Source organism: Curcuma longa, chromosome 2 (genome assembly GCF_044706935.1).
Source record: "Curcuma longa cultivar G26 ecotype Majalengka, Jawa Barat chromosome 2, ITB_CL_G26_1.1, whole genome shotgun sequence".
In the NCBI taxonomy this organism is placed as follows: domain Eukaryota; kingdom Viridiplantae; phylum Streptophyta; class Magnoliopsida; order Zingiberales; family Zingiberaceae; genus Curcuma; species Curcuma longa.
The window spans coordinates 4172984-4178262 of NC_133862.1; the positions used below are offsets into that span (position 1 = coordinate 4172984).

At 32.5% G+C, this 5279-nt stretch overlaps 1 pseudogene; it reads left to right on the forward strand.

Moving 5' to 3' along the window:
* Positions 1-1236: 1236 nt before the first annotated feature.
* Positions 1237-4971, forward strand: LOC141820318 (wall-associated receptor kinase 3-like; annotated as a pseudogene).
* The last annotated feature ends 308 nt before the right edge of the window (positions 4972-5279 follow it).

The following is a 5279-nucleotide window of genomic DNA, read 5'->3' on the forward strand; positions in this document are numbered from 1 at the left end:
CTCTTTGATAATCTAAAAATTCTATTTCATTTTATTAAATATAATATTTATTTGTAACTTATTATCTTAAAATTATAATTGACGTAACCAAAATGAATCGACTAAGCCAATTATTAGCTAGCTAGGGTGGACTAATTAAAATTTTCATTTTATATTTTCTTTTTTTCCCTTTAAAAATAACGATTCCACTCAGAATATGTGCACTTAATTATTAGAGTGAAGTTTTAAGCATTTTTAACTTATGATTGGACACATCGAATTAATGAATTCTCGGTGGGTTAAGATATACTTGACCTATCTACTTGTTGACTGACTTAATGAGTTTGACTGATTAGATTGAGTTGATGATTGGCATAGACCATCAAATACTAGTTGACTCGATATTATTAAGTTGGTTAGTATATATACAAACCAGAAGATCAACCTCATTTAACTCATAGATTAAGAAAGTCATGACAATTTTTCTTGTCCTACTTCAGCAAAAGGTATGTCACCCAAATGATTTCACACAGTCGACCTCATTGTCATCTATGAAGAGGTAAATCAAAAAGTTGTAGTTGGTTACTACGAAAAAAGCATTATTTCGGTTTTATCGAAATTCGACTTTTACCTATTCAATAAATTTATCCTATAATAATCAACTCAATCATGTTCCGAGAACAACTTCTCTTATCCTAATAACCTAATGGTTTAAAGAGAGAAAAATGAAGACAAGTAATAATTGAACTCTTGCTTCGGCCAACATCAACTCCACTTCTATGTAGAGGTGGAGATAGTGACCCATGTGGGGGCAATAAATGGTTTGGATAGAGGTCGATTTACCTCCTCACAGATAGTCGTGGGGATAAGGTGGCAGATCCACCTTTTTTGCAGAAGAAAAAGGAGATAGTGTGCATGGCTGCCACACTTAGTCGTCAAAGTGGTAGCCGTAGCTATAAAACTATAAAAATAGTTTAAAATTAAAATTAGTATACACAATGAATAAGATGTTTTGTTATCCAATATTAATTGGGATGACCTATAATTCGATCAAGTTGCTGATTAATAATGTTGATTAAGATTATTTGAATTAATCCATCCATTTTGTTGGGTGAATCATTTATAGATTACTAAGAAGATGAAATAAATTTATTATTAGTACTTTTTTTTAATGTTTCTTGATATTTTATCAATCTTTTTAAAGCTACTAATTAATTCTACTTAATTTCCTTGATTGTTGATTTGTAGGGCAATATAATGGGATTCACCGATATATTACTGCTACTGACTACATTATTGATATTAGTGGAGGGTTCCACAAGTTCGACAATGACAAATGAAAATTTTACTCTCCCATCCAATTGTCCCAAAGCATGCGGTGATATAAAAATTGAATATCCTTTCGGCATTGGTAGTGGCTGTTTTTATGCCGATGGATTTAATCTTACTTGTGCATATGACTTTCATCCTCCAAGACTACTCTTGGGGGATGGCACTATTCAAGTAAGGAATTTTGATATGCAGAAGGGTCAAGTCTCCATCGAATCACCATATGCCATATTGCTTGTAGATGAACAATCCATTAACACCACAATGATCAATCTTCAGAATTTACCTCTCTTTTTCAACCTACGTTTAGTTTATTCTAAAAGACCATCATATAGATCTATGAGCAATAACCAATTGTATGTGGTCGGTTGTAGTGCTTCTGCCAATATTCGTGATGTTGTAAACACTGTTACGATAGGCACTTGTTATACAATATGCTCCACTACCAATACTTCAACTACTATGCCAAGATCATATGACAATGAAGATTGCTTCCTAATTGATTTCGACGAGTTTACTTATAATCATAAATCATGGGATATTGAGTTTACTCGGCTCAATGAGAATGAGAACGAGCATCATATGATCAACAATAGTCGTTCCTCCAACGTCACAGCTATCATATTCAATTGGGAATCCATTATTTCTGATGACTTTGGAAGATTTATGGACCATCAGAATAGAACTGGAATGGCGGCCTCTCTCGCTTGGTACATCAATGATCATTCCACATGCGAAGAGGCCAGGAGTACCAACACTTATGCATGTCGGAGTCATAACAGTGAATGCTATGATGTCCTTTCTGAACAAGCAATCTATTCGAATGACACAATGGGTTACAATTGTCGATGCTCTGAAGATTATGTCGGCAATCCCTACCTACATGATGGCTGCCAATTAGGTGATGATTTTAAATTCCTTTAATATTTTCTTGTGAAAGTATACATGTTAATTAATTGAACTAAATAAATTAATGATGTATAATGTCATAAAATTCATTGATATTAGAACTAATTATATTGCTCATGTGTTAACTCATTTGTGTTGACAGATAATCAAAATTTTACATTATCTCCTGCGAAAGATTGTCAAACTGAATGTGGAAATGTTTCATTTTCCTTTCCCTTTGGGCTAGAAAAAGGGTGTTATCGAAGCAAAGACTTTGCTCTAAAATGCAATGAAACAAACCCTCCAACTCTCCTGTACAGAGAGACTATACGAATATTATATAGTGAGCAAAATTTCGTTGCAGGAGGGACAACTAGAGTACAGTAGGTCTGATTATTACTATGACTATAGAGATTCACATTTCACTTCTTCCAAGGAGAATATCATCATTAATTGGGTAGTAGGCTACTTATCTTGCAACGATGCTCCAAAAGACAAGGCCACCTATGCATGCATTTATAAACACAGCATATGTTTGAATTTGACTGCAACAGAAGATGGTCAAGTGATGGGCTACCGATGCAATTGTTCAAATGGCTACATTGGAAATCCTTACCTCGATGATGGATGTAAAGGTATTAATTAAAATCATCCTTTCTCACTCTTTCCAAGACATATTAATGAAAAAAATATATAGATATTAAATGGCATAGCTGAAACACACAATTATAATAAACCAGTGTACCATTTTTTATATAATATATTGATTAGTTATAAATATTAATTATTATCTTTCACTTTAATAGACCAAGAGAATTACATTTTTTATTAAATTATCCTTTTCCCATGAATTTTTATTTTGAATGTCTGAATTTTTTTCATATTTATTTTTTTAGTAAAATGATAGTGTTATAAAGTAATAATTATATTATGATCCACAAAAACAAAATTAATATATTATTAAAAAACAGCACTTAAAATCTACTATGGCCTCTGTAGTCAATACAAATTCGTACTTGTTTGTCGAACTTTAATTTTCAAGAACTCTGAGCATAATTGTGAACATTTTATATTGATCAATGGTTATATATAATTTATATTTTAAACATGTAATGTATTGACAAAGTGTTATGAAATTTTAGATTTCAACGAATGTAATTCTTCTATAAAAGTTTGCACTGGAGATTGTATAAACACAGAAGGAAGTTACAGGTGCGCATGTCCCCCGGGAACATCTGGTGATCCCTACAGAGGGTCATGCCTTCCTCACAAAAAGAATACTCTGTTATTTGGTACGCCCTTAGTTCTACGTAGATAAATTTTTTTTTAATTATTGACATTTATGTAATTATATGAAAAAAATATACAAAGTAACAAACCAGTTTGGTGCAGGTGTCATCATTGGTGCTAGCCTTGGGGCAGGCCTCTTGCTCTTGTGTGTAATATTGGTCATTATAGGAAAGAAATGGAAGCAAAGAAATCAACAGAAAATCAGACAAAGGAATTTCCTACAGAATCACGGTTTACTACTTCAGCAACTAGTCTCCACAAGTGATCATGTTGAAGAGAGAACAACTATATTTTCTTTGGAAGAAATAGAAAAGGCAACAAATAATTTTGATGAAACTCGAATACTTGGAAGGGGAGGGCATGGAACAGTTTACAAAGGGATTCTATTAGATCAACGAGTTGTTGCCATAAAAAAGTCAAAAACAGTTAAAAAGAGCGAGATTGACCAATTTATAAATGAGGTTGCGGTTCTTTCTCAAATCAATCATAGGAATGTGGTTAAGCTTTTTGGATGTTGCTTGGAAACTGAAGTTCCTTTGTTGATTTATGAATTTATTTCCAACGGGACCCTTTCAGATCATCTTCATGTTTCAGATGGTGAATCTAAATTATCTTGGGATGATCGTCTTAGAATTGCCACAGAATCTGCAGCAGCACTGGCTTATCTACACTCAGCTGCTTCTATTTCTATTTTTCATAGAGATGTCAAGTCATCAAATATCCTTTTAGATGATACTTTTAAAGCAAAAGTATCAGACTTTGGAGCTTCAAGATTTATTCCTCTTGATCAAACACACATAGTGACTGCCATACATGGTACTTTTGGGTATTTAGATCCAGAGTATTATCAAACTAGTCAGTTGACAGAGAAGAGTGATGTCTATAGCTTTGGAGTTATTCTTCTTGAGCTTTTAACTAGAAAGAAACCCATCTACTCAATCAGAAATGGGTCACAACAAAATCTAGCAATGAGCTTCTTTCAAGCAAAAAGAGAGAACATGTTATTTGATCTTGTAGAAGACAGAGTTTTGCAAGAAGGAACAGAACAAGAGCTTCTTGAAATGAGTAGTCTGATAGAAATTTGTCTCAATTTGAAAGGTGTGGAAAGGCCTACTATGAAGGAAGTTGAGTATAAATTGCAAAACATAAGAAAGACTAGAATGACAAAGAGAAGAGCTTGTATTCCAGAAGGCAATGAGGAATTTGATTGTTTACTCACTACGTCTTCTTACTCTTCCTCGGAGCTGGTGGATCAAATACATCAAGAAAATTCTAGGAACTATAGTTTTGAGGAGGAGCTCATGAATTCACAAAATTATGTCCGGTAAGTTTTATGTATATGTAAATATGTGCAATTTGCATGTGCTTGTCATCATCTTGTACTTGCTATAAGTAATTTTATAGACATTGAGACATGTATGTACATTTTATCTTGTCTCTATGTATTCATATAAATGAATTTCTAAGTTTATGAAACTAGTGTAATAATTTGATGGATGTATAACTCTTCTATTTTCTATTATTATATTGTTGTCTATAAAATTTTTGTTTTGTGGCTTTTGCACCTTGTGGACAAGATTTTATTATGTTAACAGATTCAACTTCTTCTTTTTTATTTTTGAAATTATGGATTTTTTTTGAAACTTTGTTAAGAATATTTAATCACGTAAATATTAAGTTCGCAAGTATTTGGTAGTACAAAGTCATAAAAAGGATGTTTATTGATTGGTAATTCCTATTCAGTATCTTGCCATGATTTTCCTTGTTTCATTTTCTTAAAATTCATTGGAGTT